The sequence below is a fragment of the Python bivittatus genome, unplaced genomic scaffold (assembly GCF_059951505.1).
Source record: "Python bivittatus isolate LINGU-HERP-01145 unplaced genomic scaffold, Pbiv_v1 ctg000330_np1212, whole genome shotgun sequence".
Taxonomy (NCBI): Eukaryota; Metazoa; Chordata; class Lepidosauria; order Squamata; family Pythonidae; genus Python; species Python bivittatus.
In genome coordinates this window covers 17466280-17491113 of record NW_028277058.1, presented here as the reverse complement: position 1 = coordinate 17491113, position 24834 = coordinate 17466280, and the positions used below count along the sequence as shown (strand labels likewise).

General features: G+C 36.3%; 1 long non-coding RNA gene across 1 annotated transcript in view; it reads right to left on the bottom strand.

The window, feature by feature from the left end:
- The window catches only part of LOC148215905 (uncharacterized), a 101705-nt gene extending 89899 nt beyond the window's left edge, over nucleotides 1–11806 (bottom strand). Inside the window, exons 1-2 of the long non-coding RNA XR_015796397.1 lie at nucleotides 11702–11806; nucleotides 9800–9934 (exon numbers count right to left, since the gene is read on the bottom strand). This is a non-coding gene — a long non-coding RNA (uncharacterized LOC148215905). The remainder of the gene's footprint in view (nucleotides 1–9799; nucleotides 9935–11701) is intronic.
- Between the last annotated feature and the right edge of the window lie 13028 nt (nucleotides 11807–24834).

Here is a 24834-nt window from a genome sequence, read left to right as displayed (position 1 = left end):
TTCCAGATAATAAAGAAATAAATGGTGTTTATGCAGGAATAGAATCAAATGGAATTGAACAATTCATATATCTGATGGAGTTAACTGAATCTTAAAGTTTTTCTTCCTTTCCAAAATTATATTTCATATTTAAACAGTTATAATAAATCTGGGCTCTAAAAGCAATGGGCTAAATAAGAATGCATTCTTCATCCATTACAAATATACCCCTGTAATTTTAAAATGTTATAATTATTATTTCTTGCAGAAACCAGATTCTCTTGTTACAATTCATGGACCCCAGTTATTTTTATTATTCTATCTTCTGAAATCCATGTGGTGCATTTTGCTTCAGAATCAACTTTTTAAAGTTCACATGGATGCAGGAAGTAGGAAAATATGAAGTGTAAGTCTTCTATATTTTCATTCTATGCTTTTGTTTACTGTGGCATGTGAAAATTAAGATTGTTCACTATAAGCAATTCTAATCTCTGATTGCTGGAAACTGCTTGTTTCACCAGAAGGACAATCTATGGATATATAAATTGGGTGCTACAGATTTACAGCTCAATCTATCTTAAGCAGTTGTACCTTGTAATTAGGCAAATCCTCACATGAATCATTGAGCAGGTATATTTGAAAACTCAGGTCAAGAGAGAATGTAGTCCTTAGAATGGACATAAAAAGATTTGGGAACATTAGGAAAATTAGATTTGAATTCAGGTTCCATTGGTAATCAGACAAAAGTTACATTAACCTAGAGCACCCACCCTAAGGAGGTGACCCATTAATCGGAGAAAGGCACAATCAAGGTTGTCTCCAAGATTTCCTCCAAGAATAATCTAGTTTTAAAGAATCATTATAACTTCTGGCCATTGCTATATTGCTAAGCGCAGCGAGCTGTGAGACCATGTCCCTACCATAAAAGGATATTGGTAAATTTTCCAGTAAAGGAAAATTCCAACTACACATTCAGGAAACCCTCAGCATTTCTTGAGAATTCAAGGTACGATTAAAGGGGCTAGGCTAGGAAGATGCAAGTTGATAACACTCATTCCCTCTATGGTGCTTGTTCTCTGTTATGCTGGGATTGTGAAATGTTAGTTCAAAAAGCACGAGGAGGAGAGAGGATTCATTCCTACCTCGTGGAGATCCATGAGGAGAAGAGAAAGAAAATGAGGGAAACAGGAAAAAAGGCGGGATCCAGGCCCCTCCCACACAAAGCAGCAAAGCTAGGCTGCAGCAAAGTCACCCCTCCCTTTGTGCTCCTGTGAGACAGGCTTGGTTGAAACCCCATATTTTCCAACATGTTACTGCTCTCAACTTGGCCCTTCTAGCCAGAATCTATCTATCTATCTATCTATCTATCTATCTATCTATCTATCTATCTATCTATCTATCTATCTATCTATCTATCTATCTATCTTCCTTCCTTCCTTCCTTCCTTCCTTCCTTCCTTCCTTCCTTCCTAAGCACAGTGCCTGGCCCTTGGCTGTTGAAAGATCCTGCTGAGCCCTGTGTCATTTTCTATGCAGATTCAGGAGAGGTATACTTTCATTTTTTGTCTACTGTTTTGCTTCAGCACCTTTTTGGTTAGATGTGTGCCCAGCTTATGTTATAAAGACTTTGCTTCCCTGCACAAATATTACTGTTGACTCATCTCAGCTATATATTCTTTCATAATCAAATATTTTAGCAGCACTAAAAATATTTAAAATAATCAATATCCTTGATTCCAGCTCCTGATTAAGGAAAGAATGAAGAGAATTCATGCCTTCCCCACTTCCCTTCCAATTCATGGGAGTGGAAATGAACTACCTTGTTTAACATTAGGGCTCCCCAAATGACCCAAAGCACCCCAATGTACCCCTAAGCCTAACCTGTTCTCAAAGTGTTCAATATTTTAAAGTAGGACTATCAGAGATGGGCTGCAAATACCCAGTTGCCCACTAGATGCCAGCAAAAAGTATTTACTGTATCACTTTGCTGCCACCTGGTAGTTGTATGGATTTTTGCAGTGCAGATCTGATAGTTCTAAACGATAAGCTATTTCTTTTTTAATGGGCCCAGAAATAGTTTGACACAACTGCTAGAAGACACACCACTTTCAGATAATAATCTAACAACCCTTGTGTGGACCAGTTAGAGTTCTGAACTGCTTAACAGACCAGAAATAGCAGTTTCTTATTCCTAAAGGTAGCCTGACATCTATCAAATGGCAATAATCTAAATGACATATTACAAAATGGGATGTTACTAAAAATACACATTTGTAACTAATTTACTTAAATGGGTAAAAGACACTTCTATATAAGGCATGATAATTACTGGATCATTAATAATGCTAGATCAGCAAGGTCTTTGGCTACAAGTCTGCAATTTTAGGGCTAGCGTAACCAATATTTGATGGCCCGGGCCACCTAAATTTTTCAGAAGAGCTCTGAGGGACTTGATGGGGAGGACTGGATAGGGACCTGTTCTCTATTTTGTTTCCTTAGGCAGGTAGGTGTTTTTTTGTTTTGTTTTGTTTTTTTTCTTTTCCCTTTTCCTAATCTTATGTTAGAATTCAAACTAGTTTCCAGATTGGTAGGAAACCATGTCACTGACTTTTTGTAACATGCTCAGCAATGTTGACTGATGAAAGAAAAACAGGATGAGAGCAGTTACCTATTACTATTTAGAGCCATGCAGTTCCATCTTCACTCAGCTTGATTGGTGAAAAATCCAGGGAGGAATATAATATGACTAGAATAAGATGACAAAGAAATACTGATCTGTAAAAGCATAAAATGTTCTGCCACTTTTACTTATCTAATTCATTTTGACACACCTCTGTTTTTTCTAGATCACAAATCTCTGGCTGCCCTTGTAATATGCCAATCAGGACATCTAATCACAGCAGGCCTGTTTCCTTTAGCCTTGATTGGAATCACGCACCCAACATCCTTCTCTCAACCTCAGAGGTGGTAATGTACGGTATAAAATACAGACTTTTACAATTGTCAGAATAATTTATTTGTGGAATTGGAATCCCACGATCTCCACTTTCTCCAGCAGTGGCAGCAGCGATACATTAAGTGTTGCATACAGCTTCTGTAGGAAATTGCTTGGGTTGGTTACTGCCAAAAAAAGAAACAAAACAAAAACAAAAGTACTCTCATTTTCAACCCATCACCATTTCTCATTTGTGCTCAACTTTCATAACTGCTTTTATTTCTGTAGTGATGATCACAACTTTTGAGAAATTAATGTATTTGGTTAAAATACTTTCCATAATTAAAAATGATAAGCAAAATTCCAAACAACTTGGAATTCAGCTAGCTAAGGTCCCCTTCTATCCAAAGCCAAAAAGAAGGATTGGAAACTTGTCAGAGAATTTCAGTTACCTTTTTCATAATTGTTGAGAGTAAAGAGGTTCATGGGGGTTGGACAAGACCAAATTTCTATTTAACAGCCCCTACTTTCCCTCAAATACCAGTAACTCCAACCTTCCTTGCTTTTCAGAAGATGTGGAGACAGTACTATTCCATCTTGCCTTCAGCTGAAGTTGTATATGCCATCTAAATATTGGATAGAAATATGCTTGTGTTATTTTTATTGTTTTATTTAAATTATTGTGTTTTACTCTACCAGTTGCATTAGGATTGAAGTGGATTAGAAATTTTGTTAAATCTTTTTCTCTCTCACTCACTATCTATCCATTCTTTAATAAAGTAACAATAAAATAATGATATTCACGAGGGCAGAACTCATCATCATTGTTGTCATCCTTGATAAAGGACAAGAGCACTGATTTCTATGAAATACAGTATACTAAATCTACTCATGAAGGTTTAGTTTTCCAGCAAAATTTTATTACATTACATTCTGATGAAAAATATATATATATATTTATTGTCATTTAAGTTTTTGCTTTGGTAGACAAATCACAGACTAGAACTAAGGAACAAATCAATAGCAAAACTGTCAAGCAAAATGCATTAAAAAATCATAACAGTAAGTCATCTTCTTTGTACCTTTTACAGATAAGTTTTCAAATGTAAAATCTAATACAAATTCATGGGCCTTTATTGAGTGAATATCTTATTTAAGTATGAGTAGACATTTCAAAATATGCATAAAATGTAGTGTTTATTCTAAATCTGACTCAGTTCTTGAACATTGTGACTAGCATAGTGGATTTTCTAAATCATTAATAAATACTTCAGGAGATTTTGCTTCATCAACAGGCATTGTCCAAATAATGGAAAGTACTGTGCTGAATTAAATGCAATTGTAATTTTGGATTATTTCCAAAGTTTAATTATTTCTCAGCTCATTTTATACTTATTGGTTCATTGCAAAATTAAAGTTGGCAGAATATTCTTTTTTATTTTTGGACTGTTAAAGTGCCAACAACAACAGAGTCTTTAGAGAAATGCAGAGTAATATCATTCAGCACAATTATACCTCAAATTGCCCTTCCAAGCTGCTCAATTCCAGTTATGTGTGCCAGGCCAGAAATTAACAGTAAGTTGGGGCTAAGCATCAATACAGAACATTCCAGCATTTTCTGTCTTCAGCACTAAATCTTATGGCATTCATAAATAATTCTTGATAGCAGTTTGTAACTTTAAGCATACCTAGGAAATTGTCCGGTTTTTTTCAGAGGTGAACTTTCACTTCCATTTCAATGTTATTGTCTCAGTTTCCAATACACACAAAATGTAATACTTATGCAGACATCTAAACCAGAAGTTGAAAGAACGTACAGGAAAAACTTAATAGCAATCTAGATTTATTTATTTATTTGATTGATTGATTGATTGATTGATATCTCCAAAAGATCAGCTACACTCCAATTTTTCCCTATAAAAATAACCCCAGGGAATAGATTAGCCTGAGAGAGGGTGATTAGCCTAAAGTGAGTTTACCCAGTGAGCTTCCATGGATGAAGGTGGACTTCAACCTGGGTCTTTGCAGTTTTAATGCCATCTTATTGCCCCCCCCCCCAACAAAAATAGATGAATGTGTCCATTTAGTCACTTGGAGTCAAGATTAACATGAGAAAGTCTTTACCTTTTAAATATCAGATTATAAATTGAGTATTGTATTTCCTGTGAACATTTTTAAAAAACAGAAATGGAGCTGTAGGAGGATTAGTGTTGGACAATTGTTATTGTTGTGAGGGAAAGGATTAAATTCCCCTTCTTCCCTACCCATTGTAGTGCCCAATCTGCTATTGAGTATTTCCATTTTTGAAAATGTGCACGTTAAATGTTATAATATTTCTAATTTCACATGGCATTTAGCTCAAAATTAATCTAATTAATGTATTTTTTTGAAAAAAACCCCTCTATGATTGCATTGTACTTGAACTATATAGAAACTCATGTTGAGCAGATTCTACAGCAGTCCTTCCTGAATTAGAATCCTGAACCCTCTATACCGCACTACCACTCTCATATTTACCAGAGTGGATAATAGTTGACAGGTGTGTGGAACCCAGTGCTTTCTGGAGAATTCAGGGAGTTGGGTCCACATGTCTTAAAGTTGCCAAAGTTGAGAAAAACTGGTTCACAGTGTTGACAAAATAATGGAAAGTTTCTTTAGAGTATAATTCTCTCAAATTGAAGCAACTTTCAAAGTCTTGTATGTTTCAGTATTACTTTGATGATGGAATCCATCTGCACTCAAGAGTAGTGTGTAGAGGACTCCTAATATTGTTTCACAACACCTTGGATTTTATATTTTGCTCTGGGCATTGCACAATTAAATATCTAATATTCTGATTAGCTATTGTCAGCACTAAGCAACTGATTACCCATGACAGAATGAATAGTAGATTAACATTTTTACTGTTAAAGAGTATCCAGTACTAATTGGATGATTAGCAATGAGATAATTAAATGGTGATTTAATACTAATTGTAAGTTTGAACTCAGCAAAATTTTGTGCATAATATTGTACCAACCATAAGGAAGAAATAAGTATGAGTATTATCTTGTACTATATGTATCCACTTCTTTTCATGGCCAGCCTTTCTTGCTTTCTATTCTATGCAGTTTCTCCATAAAATATTCTAATTCCAAGTTTTACAATGAAAACTTTACAGAAGAAAACCTCTTGTGACTAATTTGATCCAAGTATCTCAGTCAAATGTATGTACCAACATGCATTTTTTCTTCTGATTGTAATGTTCAATGAATAACAAAGGATTCTTTTTTTTTTTTTTATTGATTGGTGCATGATGTCCTGTCTTGTGGCATGACCTTATTTTAAGTTTGATTCTCCAAGGAACTTTTTTTCCATGATGATGCCACCCAAACTGAATTGGCATTTGTGTGCTCTCAGTGATGTAAGCAGGAATTAAAATAATTAGTTGATCAAGTATTTGTATTTTTTCTGAGTTGATGAGGCAGGATCACCCTGGTTATACTTTTTAAAAAAGTATATTATTTTAAATATATACATATATATATATATATCAGTATATTATATAATATATTATTTATAAGTATATTATATGTATAATTATATATATTATATATAACTATATTATTTTAAAAATAAAGAAATTATGCCAATTTTCCATGCTTTGGAATAAACTATATATAGGTTAAAATATGTAAAACTTTTCATAAATAAAATTATGTAGATTCACTACTGTGAGTTGAATAAATAATGGAAATTTGTTTTTGTTCCGCTGTTAAGTTCTCCATCATGCTTAGCACATTCTCATCTAATACACCCTGCAGTGAACCGGTATGGGGGAGCAGGGGAGGGAAGGGGAAGGACCAGGGAAACAACAACTTGAGCTAGAAGAGAAACTGGTAGAATGTGAAGAATTGAAACTCTTGTCAATTTTTTTATTGATTATGTGCCATCAAGTTGGTGTCGATTCTTAGTGACCACACAGATAGATTTCCTCCATTACAATCTGTCTCTAGGCTGGTCCTCCAATGGTGCACTTATTGCCATTCTAACTGAGTCCATCCACTTTGCTGCTGGTCATCCTCTTCTTTTCTTTCCTTCCACCTTTTCCAGAATTAGAGTCTTCTGCAGCGACCTAGGTCTTTGTATAATGGTTCCAAAGTAGATAATTTGATCCTGGTCATTTGCACCTTGAGTGAGAACTCTGGGTTGATTTGTTCGATAATCCACTGGTTTGTTTTCTTGGCTGTCCATGGTATTCTCAGAAGTCTTCTCCAGCATCAAAGTTCGAAGGCATTAATACTCTTCCTATCTCGCTTCTCCAAAGTCCACTTGTCATTTTTACTTGGTTAAAAAAAGGAAGGAACTAAGCTCCACCTTTTCATCTTTTAATAATGAACGTTAAAACAAAACAAAAAGACCAGCCTTTCACCAGTCACTGGTGGAAAAAAGTATACACACACACACACACCAACATTTCATCAGTCTACCATAGGAATTTCCATTTAGAAGGAAACAGGCAGCTGAGTGTAAAATGGCTGTTGAGGCCAAAGTTACCAGAGAGGAATTGGCCCAGTAGCCAGTTGGAGCAGAACTATTTGCCTATAGTAAAATTAAGTGGTAGCACCATTTATGCCAGCAACAGTCAGAAAACATTACTTTTCATATACAGCAAAAAGACAGATGGAGGTTGCGTTCACAGTAGGCTGGTGGTAGACTGGGGACAGGAATCTACATTCCTGTCTCTCATAACCTGAGAGGTGGTTAGTCTTCTCAAGTCAAACTGAGGCAAGCAAAACATGCAGATGAGCTGAGAGAATCAAGAGTGGGTATAAGAGGTGTTTAGATTAGCAGAATTTTAATAATGAAAAGTTTTGCAATCTTCAGTTAGTAATTGCTAGTTAATATCAAATTTTATGGTTTTAACAGTTTTGTTTATTATGTTGTTTTTATAATCTGTTCATTGTTTTGTTGTTTTAATTATGTGAACCATCCAGAGTCACAAATGTATTCAGTATTTAGATGTCCTTGAATTGGAAATAAAGTTAAGAAATACACAAATATAATTTCCACTTTTAAAAATTTTGTACATAGGAGACATATAATATATATAATATACATGTTGATGTAGTGTTTGTGTGTCATAACTGCTGGATGACACCAGCTATTATCATGTAGCCAGGTCATTTGTGTTACAAAATCTATATATGGCATTTGGACAATTATAATAGCTTTTAATATTGTATGTTAGCTATCCCAAGTAAATCCTTATCTAAAATTTAGTTGTTAACAACTGATAACAGGAAGTTACTTTAATGCACTTTTGAATGAATGGATAAACTGAAATGCAGTTTTTTGTAATATTAATCTTTTTCTGTCCAATTAAAAATATAAACAAATAAACAAAAATACGCAGACCAAAATATGCATGGGCATTGCATTATGCAACATTTCTTTTAAAAGTGCACATTTTACCAAATTAAAGCAGAAGAACATTTATATGTAAATTGAACACCAACATGCATACCATTTTCAAGTGAAGTTCAGAAAATAACAACTTAAAATGGATGGAGAAATGAGATGAGCCAAACTGAAAATGGAAGATGTGAGAGACTGAGAGATGCTAAAATTCAGAGATTTGTTCAGCTGTAGTTCAACGACTGTTTGAAACTATTTATGGAGTTGAGCTGGTTCCACTTTCCCTGCTGTCTCTCCTCCCTAAGGTAGAGGTTATCCAATCCTTTAAGGTCCACATGAGGGCAGGATACCATAGATAAATCCACGCAAGGTACTGGAAATTTGGTTTAAATGTTCCTTAAAAGCAGCCTTTTCATAATCCCAGGGTATTCTGCTGGTATTCTACAATTTGAACCATTTACATCAAATTCATTTCAATCCATAGGACAGGCCCTGAACAAGTGAGTCTTGAATGCCTGCAAGAGGCAAGCTTTTTGAAAGTCTTTACTGCAATAGAAGGAGTTAATTGCAGGGCAGTTCAAAAGATGATTAATATCCCCAGAACGAAGAAGCTGGGCTAGGTTTGCTAGCACATATTAATTAAAGCAATGAGATGGTACAACGACACTTCTCTTTGATAGAGGCCAAAGGCTACTTTGTCTTTTGGCAGAAATAGCCACCTTCTCTTTTCTCCACAATACAATACACTTTCTGGCTATATCATTGCCTCTTGCAACTATTGTCACAATTCCAGGATGGAAAGAACAAGCATCATAAATAGATTAAATGGCCATTCTGCTCCACAGTTATTTTTTTTTAAACTGCATTATAAGAGTTTTATCAAAGCCAGCAAGGAAAATCAGAAAGGAGGTTTTCAATAGAAGAAGTCTGTAATGAGAGACACTATGAAAACTAGAGCAGTTTTGTTTGAGTTTCTAGTGTAATAAATCATATTAATTAAAAAAAAAGATGTTCAATCTTCTGCTAATATCAAGCCTACATTTTCTGAGTACAAAGCTCTTTAGAAGCCAGAGAAGATAAATTGAGAAGCTAAGCTAGGAAAAGCTAGTGAGAAGCAGCATAAGGCAATCCTAATCAGTCTGAATTCAATAAATCATCTTATCTAGTCTGACCTCTTTGGCATCATCATGCAGAAATATCAGCCTGATCTGCATGTGCTTTGCTGAGCCTCAAACAAACAGAGGGATAAAAAGAAAAAAAGTCATTATCCTTTTAGCGCTAGATCTGGAGAAGTAGTTGGACTTGGGATGATACCACACCTGTTTATCTTTGGTGAAGGATGAATTTCACCCTGCCTGAAACCTTGCTTCTTTAAATAAGGGCCTATTTTATGTTATTATTTATTTATTTCTATTGATTTAATACAATTTAGTGGTTGTACAGCACAGCTTTAAAACAGGAAGAAGTAAAATAAAAGCAAGGATCATACCTGACTGGAAAGAAACAACAATCCTACAGAGGCTCATCACACACCCAATCCCAAGACCTGTCAGCATCGCCAGGTTTTCAGGATAGGAACCGTAGAGGGCCGGTACTATGACAGAGAAGGCATGCTTCCTTGGTCCTGTAAGATGACAATGTTTAATAGAGGGCACCTGGGCAGGCAGGGACAATTAGAGACAATTGGTACCTCAAATATCCAGGTCCTATGGCATGCAGACCTTTATAGGTAATAACCAGTATCTTGAATTGTACTTGGAAGCCAACTGGCAACCAGTGGAGCTCATAGTAATGGGAAAGAAATTTGCTTCCTTTATGACCATGCTGTAAGGCAAAATAAGGGCTCCTTACTTATATTCAATCACTCAGTCAAGAGCAGACTTGCTCTTCATTTTCCTCTAAGGGTGCTCCAGGCATTTCTTCTGATGCTTCATTTCCTAGAGCTCTTCAGAGAACCAAGGAGCACCCAAGGATCAGCAGACATGGAGAGGCCATTAGATCCCAGGCTTATGCCACCTGCCCATTCCAGGCTGCAATTAAGGCCTCAGCTGAACCGCCCATCAAATCCTCAAGAAAAATCCCAAGCTCCCTCTGGAACCCAACAGGATCCATATGTCCCTTGGGGAGGGCCATTCTAATAGGCTGTATCTCCCTGTGGAGTGGATTTACAACAGAAGCAGAAAAGCAACCAGACAGTGATCTCACCATGACAAAGTCCTGATGCTAACATGCTCCCTTACCAGATCATTTTGTAATTGCCCTGAGACCACCAATATACATTAGGCTTTCAGTGATTTGGGGTACATCCGTGATTGCATAGTGGTCATGAACTCCTTAGCTGCCCCAGACTCAGTGCTATCTACTGACAGGTTGAATCCCTGAGGACTAACAGACTTGGGGTTTCCATAGCCAACCTGGCAACAGAATCCCAAAGGTCAGGCAGGGATGATGCTAGGTAGGAGGCAGGACAGTACAACAGCAGCAATCCCAACTTCAGCAGAGGACCTCACATCTGGTTATCTGAAGCACAGAGTTTCTAGGAGCCCTCAATGACTCATCAATTACAATTTAATCATAAAGGTTTCTGTTGTGATTGCTTTCTGGCAGTACAGGTCTATAATATTATTACTATCTGGTAATAACACTGCAGTATGGCATCAGATTTGGGGAAATCTCAAATCTTCTTTTCTAGCATAGTAAGACTATAGCAAAAAATATATGTATTGATCAATTAATTATTTTGCTTTTTTTTTTTTTTAAACAATGACTCCATCTCAAAAAAAATAATAATATGAATCACAAAGTCCCTGGAAAGAAAAGACTGAGAAATGGAGTTTCCCTGGGACTTAGCTTTCTCCAAATTAGCAAATTAACAGTTCTGTCCTGCATACTGAGCAGGTATTTTCTTCTGGACTGACATATAAAGCTGGAGTGGGAACATTTTTCAGCCTGAGGTTCAAATTAATTTGTTGGTTACAGGAGTACATCCCAACCAAACAAAAATACTGTTTTCAAGTACCGAAACTGAAATATCAATATGCAAAACACATAAAACACCATCCAAAAGCAATAAAAATATGCACCTCACATGAACATAAGTTACTTTTAAAACCATGTTTTGGGCAGGTATTTAATATCCATGAGATTGGACTCATATGTTTGGGAAAGACTGTTATAATACTATAGAGATATAACCAAAAAGATTCATTTTCTAGTCACATCACTATAGAATGAAGTAATCCAAAATGAAGGTTTTGGGGTACAAATAGGCAATATATATGGGTTGAGGTGGACCATTAGATATGAGAATGAAAGCTACAGAACTTTAAAGGTTAAATAAAGAAGACTTCCTTTCAGTGAAATAATGGGAGCTATGCAAGAAAATGCTTACATTTGGCATAACTGCTATTAACTTCAAAGCACTTGTATTGGAAAAGATCTTAATGGATTCCTCCTGTCGGCTCCTCTAGAATTCTTGTATATTTCTGCCAAAAGCTGGAATTTTCAAGAGGACAATAACATATGTAAATTCAGTTATCTAGAACTGAAAGGTTCAAGAGTGCTTATCAAAAGTAGTCAATCAGTGGCTCTATCAGTGTAATAAAAATATGTTTAAAAATTCTCAGCATTTTAGAAAGAGTGTTCAGTTCTGCTGGTGCGGTTTTCTGTACATGAGCATTCAGGGGCTGAAGGCACTACTAGGCAAGATACTCATTTTAGAACTGGATCTCTGGGAGTTTGCTAGTAGGCTATCTTTGAAAGGTCTTCATAGACAGAAATGATTGACGTTTCTATGTTAAAAAAGAAACCAGATCTGCAATTTTGTTAGAATTGTCAAAAGAACCAGTAGTCACATATGGTTCTTGCTAATAAGTGAGATATCTTTTTCCCTCCAGTGGATTCATCATTTTCCTAATCACTTGAGACAAAAGATCTTCAAATGACTGGAAAAAACAATGAAACTGTGGAGCCCTGCATTATTTTTTTTTAAAGCCCCCAGCTGGGAAAGGAAAGAACAATATCAGTTAAAAAACAAAAACATTTCTGCTGGCTTTCAAACCAGCAACCTCTTCTATACCAGATAAAGCTCTTAGTCAGTGTACTATTTTTGTAGTGGTGATAAAGAAAAGATTCAGAACTTATGGGTGAGAAAAATGCCTTGCTATAAAAGGATTTTAAAAAAAAATTAAAGCTGATTGTTGTGCTTGCATATATAAACAGTTTGATACCTTGACTTTCTATGTATAATTTTATTTTGCACATATTTATACACCATACACAGACATATGTGCATTTGCACACATATATAAGTATGTATGTGCAGGAAGGCTCACTCCCAGGAAGGAAAGCAACTGGCCACTGTTCTCTGATAAAGAGAATGGCAAGAGGATGCAGCATCAGGGGAACTGTCAATGGCAGGATTTGTAGTCTGGACTGAATACCCTGCCAGCTGTTGTTCAAGTGTCCCCACCTGGACATGCTTTATTTTCAGCTGGTTGAGACTTAAGCTAAAATAAGAGCAGCATAAACTGTAAGCAGGGTTGTGCCCTGAGGTTATAATGAAAGTGATGCAACTGCATTCTGCAGAAGCATATTTTGGACAAGGAAAAAAAATGAGCTGCATAGTAAGTAGAATTAGCTGCACTAAGTTCAAAATTATTTCTATCTAAGAAAAACAAGAGGATCATATTATTAAACAATCTTCTGATTCCTTTTGATTATTTTGATCACTCTCAGATGAATTCCCTTTAATCTCCTTTTAATTTAAATGTCCTTGATACAAGTTCTTTTTAAACAAAAATATTTTGAAAGAATAGAAATAAGAAAAGCAGGAAATAAGATACAGAGAATTATCCTACTGGAATTTGAATTAAACATCCTTGGTTAACATAGTACTAATTAGTGGCAAAATTATAAACACTAAGCAATAGATTAAGTGAATACTAAAAGTTATAGATGAAATTAAAGTATACTTCTATAGATTAGAAAATCCAAATTTTGGATATGGCACAGATCCATATTTGGATGGTAGTATAATCCAAGAATGGTTTCCAATTAGAATTAAATACAGCATTAAATTTAATTTTTCTGTAGGAAGTTTTCTAGAGGTCAGAGCATACCCCCACATTTAATTAGCCATTCTTCTAAAGAGAGTTCCAAAAATCTTTATTTTATGTAATCAATTATCCTTGATACATACATCTTAAAAATCTAAATACACCTTATATGTAATACTTTGTATGAAAAATTCAGAAATAGATCCTCTTTTTCAGATATATCTTTCCTCTCTACAAAAAGGGTGCTATGTGGATTTGTGTGGATTTTTGACCAGTGAAAAGCCAGCAAAAGCCTGATGCTAGCAGGCTCTATTTAATTGTCATTATCCAAACCATGATATTCTGATGTTTTTTGCACATGTACTCCCATAACAAATTTCTTTTAGGAGCACCTGAAAGAGGAAGGAATTTACTGAATATTCTTAAAACAACTGAACTGTTTTTCAGGTTAAGTTATGCTACCCATTAATTTCAACAGACATGTGTCCATCCTATTAGTCATATTTCCTATGTTCAGCTTCAGTATGGTAGCATTTAGTTTTGAAGGGAGGGGGACCATATTGTTACCAGTCATTCATTCATTCAACTGTCAGATTCATCGCCACAAATATTAAAGAAGAGGAAGTCATTGTAGTAGAACCAAGCTAATAATTTCTAGACCTCTCCTGTTTCTAAGGTCATATAGAATGTGTTTGGTTGCCTTGAGAACCATACTTGTTTTCTAAAGAGCTTAAGGAAACAGGGATATTGAAAAGAATGCTAAGCATTTTGGTCCTTCAGGAACTGAAACACCTACACACACACACTCATCTGATTTGATCTCTTTCTCTTCTGTTTCAGGTCTGCTGCTTGTCAGGGATGATTGATGTTACTGATTGCCCAGTAAGCTGGGCTGTATATTTTATGAAATGTCTTGCTTACCTTTTTGAAAAACCTGCATTTATTTCATCATTGGATTGCAATTAGATTAAAGTAATAAAAATCAAATATGGCTTGTTTACTTTAGTAAGCTAATACATTTATTTTAATCAAAAGAATCAATGTATTAAAAAATATGTGAAGTTTTTCATCTGCCATGTAGATTTTATTATTTTTTTTTATGGTGCTTTCTACTACTTCAGTGTTCAATCATCCCTTTTTCAGTCTGGTACTGAATGGGAATGAAAAACAATAAACTGCTCATTTACGAGATTTTTGTTCTGTAGCACATTTTTATTTGATGAGTTTTGCATCCCAATCCAATGTTTGGTGCAATCTAATCTATTTGTAAGCCCCTAAGATTTCCTATTACCTGCTGGTGGCATATCATATCATGGGAACTTGGGGAGGAAGGGGAGTTGGAAGTTAACTGGGGAAACATTTACATGTCTCAGTTCACTTCCTGGTATCATTTGCCACTGTTATCCTGAAAAATTTCCCATGCTTTCTATGAAGTGGAAATTTATTAGAATAACTCCAGGATTGATCCAGATTTCCATCTTGTTTTGGGAAGGAAAGGTCTGGAATATTCTGTTTCATATCTACAGGCCTTTCCCAAGTCCCTTCTTTTCAGCATTTCTAATACTGAAGGTTTTAATAGCAGAAATAACTGGTTGGGAGACAAAATTATAGGCATGATACAACATCAGATTTCTTCCTCCATGGTCAGAGGTCTCTCTCCAATGACACTGAAGTTCCCATAGGACTTCAACTTTAACATTTTAATTATAAATTATTCTATCTGCATTTTGTTATTACTTACTGAGCACTATTTTTAGTAGAAAGCTGCCAATGAGAATTATATTTTTAAAAAAATCCATATTCTTACTGCATTCCATCCCAAGTAATCCTAAAACAGAATGGGGAAAATAGGACATCCCCAAACCACAAAACCACAGACTACTTAAACCATGGATGAAGTAATCATAAAACTGTCACACCACATGAAAATCTGGGGAGAAAAAAAATACTTACCCTCCATGCAAGTTGGTTCTTGAGATGTGAACTGGTCTATAATTTTTATCTACTTGCTCATGTGTCAAAACGCTTCATAGGAAAGCAGCTGGTTAATTCTAAATTCTATGCACAAACAAGAATCAGCCACCTAGTTATATGAAGAACAATCTGTTCCCTAGATAAAGCCTTAATTGCTGGAAATTGTCCTAGTACTCCACTCTAAAATGAGTTATAACATCAGCAGCAGTATACCATTAGCTGTCTCCCAGAAACCTCCTAGGACTTGCTAAATATCATACAGCAAAGTTAAAGTAGTTTATGACAGTTCCCTAGAACACATGCCTAATAAAGCATATAGTATTTATTTCTTTAGTATAATTTATCCCATGCTACCTACTGGTGGAAGTGTGTGTGTGTGTCTGTGTCTGTGTCTGTGTGTCTGTGTGTCTGTGTATGCGCCCTCTTACTGACAAGCAATAATCTCAGTAAACAGTGACAATTACAGTTATATAATCATGCCAATTGCATAATTCTGAAGAATTTCCAGATGTTTCTTTTTCATTGAAATGTATCAATTTGGCATTTATAACACCAGTGGGGAAATGATCATGGTGATTCCATCTTGCTCTCATATTAGTCAAAACAAAAATGCACAGACAATTGATTTCAAAGGGAATGGGGACATATTTCACTGAGCAATTATTAGATCTGATTATATTCTCTACTCTTTGTGGAGAAACGGGAAATTAATCTCCACATGTGGAACTTATTCACTTCGTCTATCTGGTATGAATTTGGAGAGCAGTTTTGTTATCGTTTTTATGATAAGATTATATAAAAAGGGCCAATCTAGTTAGATGCTTGCTGGATATTTTTTTCAGTGAAATCCTCATTATACAGATGTTCTCAAATGCAACAGCGATTTATCCTTAGACACAAGTTCCCACACAGAGAGATAATCTCCATCAGACACATTATTGCTTCCTTAGACTTCTTCAGACTTTGTGTAGTGAAATGAATGCATGCCAAACTATTGGCTAGAATCAGATGGGAAACCACCATATTGATTTTTTAAAAAAGGAAATTGCTTAATTCATACTCTGCAGATTTGCCCAAGTGCAAATTACAATAAGAAAAATATATAATATAAAAACACAAGTATGTCAGAATATAGAGAATATATAAAGAATACAGAATATGTACAGAAGAGAGAGAAAAGCAAATGACAATAATGGCCAAGGTACAGTATATAAAGCAGTGGTTCTTAAACTCTTTGACCCAATTACTTCCTTTTCTAATCTTGAATAATGTTATTACCCTCACAAAAACAACCAACTGTATTTTCACACAAGCATCTCAACAGCGGCAGTCCCAAACTGGATCCTTGACTCACAAAGAAGCAATTGCAAATTGTTCCGTTACCCCTGGATATGCCCAAATTTCCAAGTTTAAGAACTACTTATCTAAAGTGAAAACAAAGAAAGCCCAACTGCAGCTAGATATTATCAGTGGACTTGAACAAAAGTAAACATTGGCCTGTCGGCAGGATGCCTTTGAAGAAAGAATTAGTTGGGCATCTATGGAGATGGAGTTTGGGGACAGAGAAAGTCCTATCTTACATCCCTGCCAAACGTGTTCCCACTATTGGCAGGATAAGTGAAAATCCTTTTCCGGGGCCACCTGATTCATACTGTACAAGTTGCTCTTTCAAAGAGCCTGTCCCCAAGTCCTAATACGAACCCTTTTTTCTTGGCCATACTGAAGAGCTAGAATAGCCTGGTTTCTGTTCATCATAATGTTTTTAAAATATAGATAATAGAAGAAGATAGCTAAACCAAGTCAAACATCTATTAGGCAATTAGCTGAATTAGAAAAATTAGAAACAGAAGAAATTTGATCAGTAGTACCAGGGATCTTCTGAAAACCTTGTCAACATAATATACTGTCTGCATAATGAGCAAGTGAACAAATCAAAATTTTCAGCCACCCAGTAGAATTGGAAATGTAAGCATTCATTTTCTTTCCCAGTACTGACATTTTAAGATTAGTAGATATGTGCGCTTTTCTTCCCTTACACAACATTATTCTGTCAATGAACTGGGACATTTTTACTAAATTTATATAACTCAGCTTTTTTGCAATTCCCAAACTGTTGTTGGTTTTTTTTTTTTAACAGAATTGCTACAAAAAAGAGAGGCCCTGATAGAAATGGGTAACAAATTCATGAACGCTAAAACAGTGTGGAATTAGGTACATGGAGCTACCTTTTAAGTACTAAGAAAAATATGACAAACTGTCATTTTAAAATGGTGACATGATTGAGGTAAACTGAAACTTTGCCCATTTGCCCGCTATACTTCTTTGGTCCTTTTATTTCTGATGATTGGACCCTAAACATCTGCCCCAAGGTCTTATCCTGATAATATTATTGAGCATAACTGTACCATTTTATTTTAACCATGCATAGTAAACAGCAACAACACAATCTCATTCATGTTTAGGCAGAACTAAGCCCTGGGGTTAATAAAAACCTCTCCCTAGTTTGTGTGCACTTGGGTGTTCTTAGAGGGAACAATACAAATTTCAGAAATAAGACCTACAAGCAATTAAATTCTGGTCATCATATTAGTTATGCAATGGTTCTCCTATTAAAACCATTTAAAAGATGTAAGGGAATGAATAACACTGAAACGTTCACCATTACAATTCCAAATAGCCCCACCTACGTACATTGGCCTCTTTATCTCTGTGGTTCAAGCATTAGCTGAAGTGTAGAATAAATATTATCTTTCAAACTGCTTAGCTTTAGTGTGAACATCAAGTGATATTCTACAATGAAAAATGTGGAATTCATTAAGAGCAATAATTACCCAATGAGGTTATACTGATTGTGTCCTTTTCCTTGAGTGAGACCACAGTTTGGTGCATTGCATAATCATCTATTTCATTCTTTTTTAGCTAAAGGCAATCTAAAGACTGTGAATCATCAATTTCACGAAGTGAAAATATTAGAATCTTTAAAAAATAAAATACAACTTTGAAATTAGATTGGGTATGCTATGGTAAGTCATATGGTAATCCTTATTATCCTTGCACATGAAGCAAACAGGTTCCACACCTTCTGAACCAAAAGTCACATGCTTAATGTGAGATGTATTTTAAAAGTCATACTACTTTAGTTCTCTTCAGACTTCTGTCATTCTAAGCATAGAGGAGAGATGAAGATATGTGCTCCAGTTCTGCCATGTCCATTGTGAGAGCTTCCCTTGCTGAATAAGATCTGAATGGTAGCTACAACCACATTTAAATGAACATGGTTAGAGTCCTCTACATGATCTGAGATGATAATTATATAGGCTTCCAATCATGCAGGAAAGTATAACTATGTTCAACCAAACACAGTAAGACTTCTCTTAAAGTTCAGATGTGGAGGGATTAAGCCAGAAGCATGTGTTCTCATTTCCCATGTTAAGCTAATTACTGTGGGGTTAATGCATGAAAGATGGAGCCATTAAGAACTGAAAAAACTACTCCCTAGGTTACTCCCTATTTTTCCTCATTTTTATTAAATATACATACATAACTGCAACCTATTCCAGATAATTAAACATAGCCAGGTTACTTTATAATTGGATTAAAGAGCAAAAGTAAAAGTGTGATACATTTGCTTAAGATAATCGTGTTTAAGCATAGTTTAAAATAATCTCAAAATGCATTAAACTCAGCCTAATTATTCTACTATAAAGTATAGGGAACTGAAATTAATGATCACACTCATAAACTATAATTACCAATTATAATTATAATAAACTTCACTATAATAAAAAGGAAACTTTCCAATTTCTGCTTTTCTGTCCTTCATTCATTTAGGCTACCTTCTTATCCACATAACCAACAATAATTTCCTTTATACTTGAAATACATTATGACTTCCAGGAGCATGGCAAACTAAACACGTCTCTGAAAGAGCAGTTTGTTAGAAATAAATTATATTTTAAAAATTAAATCTGACAACACTGAAAAATTGAATTTCATCTAAACTTGCTAGTTTGTTTGCAATTTTCAATGGCCATTTGCCATTCTTAACTAAATGTAAATATAGTACAAATAAGTTTTACAGCACAGCTATCTGCAAATTTGGACTGCTATTGGTTGTCAGCTGCCAGTTTATCAAACTGTAATTGCATGCCAGCTTTCAACTACTGATGGTTACTCACTCCTTGCAGCTGTTGGATAGCCTGACTCATGTTTTCAACTTTCCAAATCTCTCCTCAAAACTCACCATTTCTATTTTCCCAGTCTGAGGTAGAGGTGGAGATATGGAGATATGGAGATATGGAGATATGGAGATAGATAGATAGATAGATAGATAGATAGATAGATAGATAGATAGATAGATAGATAGATAGATAGATAGATAGCCAATTTGGTATTGGGGTTAAGGCACCAGGCAAATAACCAGGAGACCATGAGTTCTAGTCTCATTAGGCACAAGGCCAGCTGTGTGACCTTGGGCCAGTCACTTTTTCTCAGCCCTAGGAAGCAGGCAATGGCAAACTACTTTTGAAAAACCTTGCCAAGAAACAGCAGGGATTCGTCTAGTCAGTCACCAGGAGTCTACAATGACTTGAAGGCACACGTACACAAAAATAGATATAGATATATGTATGTGTGTGAGAGAGAGAGAATGTATGTGTGATTACTGTATATATCTACCGATCCTTCATTCTTTTCTTATTTTTCCTACTGAGTTAAAATTTGTTCCCATTTTCCATATCAGACTATAACAAAACTTCAGGCTCAACATTGAGTTCTTTTATCTACCCAATGTCACATTCCAAGATGATGTTCTAGTGATGACTTTGCAGGACTGGTACAATTAGTTAATTAGTTAGTAATCCAATTGAAAATGAGGTGGGATGACAATTATCTTATACACAATGCATCAGGGATTCTATAACCAGTGTTCTGACTCTGTAGAGCAGTGTTTCTCAACCTTGGCAAATTTCAAATGGGTGGACTTCAACTCCCAGAATACCCCAGCCAGCCTTGCTGGCTGGGGAATTCTGGGAGTTGAAGTCCACCCATCTGAAAGCTGCCAAGGTTGAGAAGCATTGCTGTAGAGATATACATAAAAATATATTTATCACCAACCAAAACCTTTGGCTTGAAATCAGCAAAGAAGAAAACTCAGGTAATGAAACTATGTCATTTTTCTTCAGTCATTCATTAGGAAAAGGTTCCTCTATATGTTTTCTACCTGATATAAGAAAATGTGAAGTAGAAAACCAGAGGTTGAGGAAGTAGTCATATCTAGGGCTACATCACATAATAGACATATGTCTCATGAACTTTTGCTTTTAATGAGGACTTTTCACTTATGCTAATAATAATTGTATCTGTTTCCATCTGATTTAATAATTTATACTTTTAGATTGGAAGCAGTAATATTATAAAGGAATAAATATAGAATATAGAATTTCATTCATTGCTTGAAATAAGAAAATCATGTTTAAACACTCCGTAGGAGAGAGGTAATTATCTCTTTTTCTTTTCCTCCTTGCTGGACTGCAACCAGTATCATTCTACAAAAAGTGACCATAATTTCCACAAGTGAGTTTAGCATTTTGCTAAGAGATGCTCAATCCCTTTTACAACTGGAGACCAACTCATCAAAAAATATTTTACTTACTTTTTAATAGGCTATTCACAACATGTAGGATAACTTCCATCCAAGTTACTAAATGTACACCTCTAGAATTACACAGGTACCAGATAACATATCGGCTTTGGCCTATTCTCTGCACAAGGCACAAATTAGTTTAATGGGCACATCAGTTTATACTAAGCTTTCATCATCTGTTCTTCTCTCTAATTGAATGCAAAAGAAACATATTTCATAACTGCATTTGAATAGTAAAAGATAAGGGATTTGAATGCATGTTTAAATTTTTGCATCTGCTCTGTAATTGTTGCCATCACAAGCTTTTACCCAGAGAGAACAGAAGGAGGGGAAACTGGCATGTAGTTAATTTTTCTGGCAGGAATGAGTTACTGGCATAACAAATTATGCTATTTATGGGTAAGGGAACTACAAACTCAAGTTATACTATTTATGGGTTAGGGAACGGCAAACTCGAGGTAAGTAAACTATCTCAAAATATATAAGACAGTGAACAAGTAGAAGAAAATAAAAGTATGTGATTAAACTTGTTGTCATACCCAGATATTTGCCAGTATTTCCTCTCAATACAAAATTGCTGCTTATTTTTGTTAAATCCTGATGAAAGAATGGAAGAAGGAATTCACCCACACTGGATGTCCATTAAACAAGAAGTCTGTTGAAATAAGTATTTCTTAGTTTTCCACATGCCAGATAGTACTTTTATGCAAATAGAATTGATATAATCTTGAATCTCAGAAGAGTTACGTTGACATCAGGCAGAAGAATCTGAGGTTGGTATGATAACTTATATCTACTACAGTTTTAAACTATTATATTTTTTCAAAATAGGCATGCACAGGGAACAGATCTCTCTGGGTGCATTTGCCTAGGAATTAAAATCTGCTCATGGGACTCTCTCCTATTGTGGGAGATTCAGTTTTTGAGAACATTTATGAGGTCTTATTCTTAGCTATGGTGCATCTGTTATAGAATGCTTTCCCACTGGAATTCCTGCTAGCATTGATCTCAGTTCTATTTCAGAACTAAGTAAAGATTCAAGATGCTGTTTATCACTTATAAAGCTCTACATGGCATAGGAGCTAGTTATCTGAGGGACTGTCTATTTCCCATTGTTTCTGCCCATCCTGTACAATCACACAATTGGTGTGTTCCAGGTTGCATTGATTAAACAGTGCTACCAAGCAGGACCCAAGAACTGGCCTTCTCTGCCATGGCATTTGCCCTCTGGAACATTATCCCCCTAGAGTTTCAAAGTGCCCCTACCCTGTCTGCCTTTAAACAAGCCTTAAAAACACGGATCTTCCCCTAGGCTTTGCGTGTAGAGAATAAGAAAGGTGACTTTGATGGAAATATGCAGGAACCGTTACCTAGACAAAGTGGGCTGAAACATTTTTTAAACCCTGGTAAACAAGATAACATTTGAAAGTGGCTCAGGAAGATGTCTCTCTGATACACAGAGGTATCACATATTCACAGAGGTGGGGAGGAGTTACAGACAATTGTTATTATAGTCTACCTCAATAAAGTATAGTTCAAGTCTTATGGTGGAGTCTGTTTCCTGGTCTGGTCTACCTAGTAGGGTTAACAATGGGCTAGGGTGGTTGTCAGGTCCCTTTAGGTTAGGTGTTATATGGGGAAAACTATTTTTATTGTTCTGGCTGGACAACTATTGTTCTTTTCTCATATTGTGATGTTTCTTGCCTTGTTAAAATTGTAAGCTGCAAAGTCATTCAGGAGTTTAGTGGCTCTGGAATATGATAGGATATGTATGTATGTATGTATGTATGTATGTTTCACTTAACCTTGTGTGTTTAATTGATTGCACTATGCAGCATATGAACCAGCTGCTAGCAACAGGCTCCCACCCAGATTGGCTAACACAATAAAGGACAGTGCTGATCATAAAGGACCCTGACAAGGGAACAGCACCATCCAACTGACTGCCCCTATACAAAGTCAACAGGACACTAAGGAACTTTCTCAAGAGCTCAATGGGACTATGGAAGACAACACTGGAACTAACTCAAGACAGCTCGCACAAGTGGCCATCAGGGGTAGCATATATCAAGGTGATGCACTGTCCCTGTTGCTGTTCTGCATAGGCTTGAACCCCTCAGCCAGATAATCACAAGGACTGGATACGGATACAAGTTCAAAAGTAGAACTACCATCAGCCACCTGCTCTACATGGATGGCATCAAGTTGTATGCTAAGAGTGAATGAGACATTGACTCGCTGATCCACCTGACATGGATCTACAGTGAGGACATTGGGATGTCATTTGGACTGGAAAAGTGTGGTTGCATGGTAATAAAGAGAGGGAAGATAGTTAAGACTGATGCAGCAGAACTACCAGCTGGCCACATAGCAGACATATAGACCAGCTACAAGTACTTTGGTATCCCACAGTGACATGGAGAGGCAAGGAAGACAGCAACATCCAAGTATCACCAAAGGATGAGGCAGGTCCTGAAGAGCCAGCTCAATGGGGAGATCCACACCATCAACATGTATGCCCTGCCAGTCATCAGATACACTGCCAGTATAGTGGCTAAAGAAGGACATGGAGGCTGCTGATGTGAAGACCCAGAAGCTCCTCACAATATATGGAGGTTTCCACCCCAAGACCAAAACCCAGAGACTGTACACCAGCTGGAAAGAGGGTGGGCAGGATCCTGTGAGTGTCAAAGCCACAGTCCTGGACAAAACCCAGAGCATCCAGGAGTACATCAATAAGATGACACCCAAAGATGAGCTGCTGAGAGAATGCCTGAGGCAGCAGCAGACATGGGAGGAACTTCAAACAGAGGAATTCCCATGGCAAGACTGCATGGAATGCACCGTCAACAGATAGGTGAGGTAGCTGTCATTGGGAAATCTTACCAGTGGCTGGAAAGGGCTGGACTAAAAGACAGCACTGAGGCACTCATCATAGCAGCACAAGAACAGGCACTAAGCACCAGATCCATAGATGCAGAGGTCTACCACACTAGACAGATGTAGACTATGTAAAGAAGCCTCAGAGACAGTCCAGCACATAGTAGCTGGGTGTAAAGATGCAGTCAGGAACAGCATACACTGAACAGCATAACGAAGTAGGTGGCATTGTGTTGAGGAATATCTGCACAGTGTATGGGCTAGACCCTCTCAAGTCCAGAAGGCCGTGGAGGATAACAGGGCTAAGATACTGTTGGACTTCTAGATCCAGATGGACAGGCAGGTATTGGCCAATTAACCAGACATTGTGGTAGTAGACAAGGACCAGAAGACAGTGGTGGTGATAGATCAGAACTATCTGTCCAGAAGAGTGCAGTGCTAGGACCAGCTAAGATATTGTGCAGAACCCTCAAACTTCCAGGCCTCTGCTGGAGGACCCGAGGTTGAGGAAGACACATACCATCCATAGGGATGAGAAGGGATTTTTTGTTTTGTTTTGTTTTACTTAACTTTATGGGTTTAATTGAATACACTATGTTGGTATGTTGTTGGCTTCTCATGCACCTCTGTGTTAGGGGTTGCAGGTTATTTATATTATTTATATTTATATTTTAATACATATATTATTTACATTGCTTTTGTGATTGTACTCCATCCTGAATTGCATTTATAGTTAAAAATAATTTGATAAATAATACATACAAAAAGATGTCACTTCTCAGGGCACAAATACTGCCAGGGACAAATGAATCAAAGCTATACTCTTTTTTCCCCAGAACTCTTTGAGCTTTGAAAAATGTTTTATTCAGAGAGGTGGCCTAAGTGAAAAAAAATTACAATCAGAGCTACAGTCAGATACTACTGAGCAAGATTCAAATGCAGACCATTTGATTTGATTCTATCAGAGTT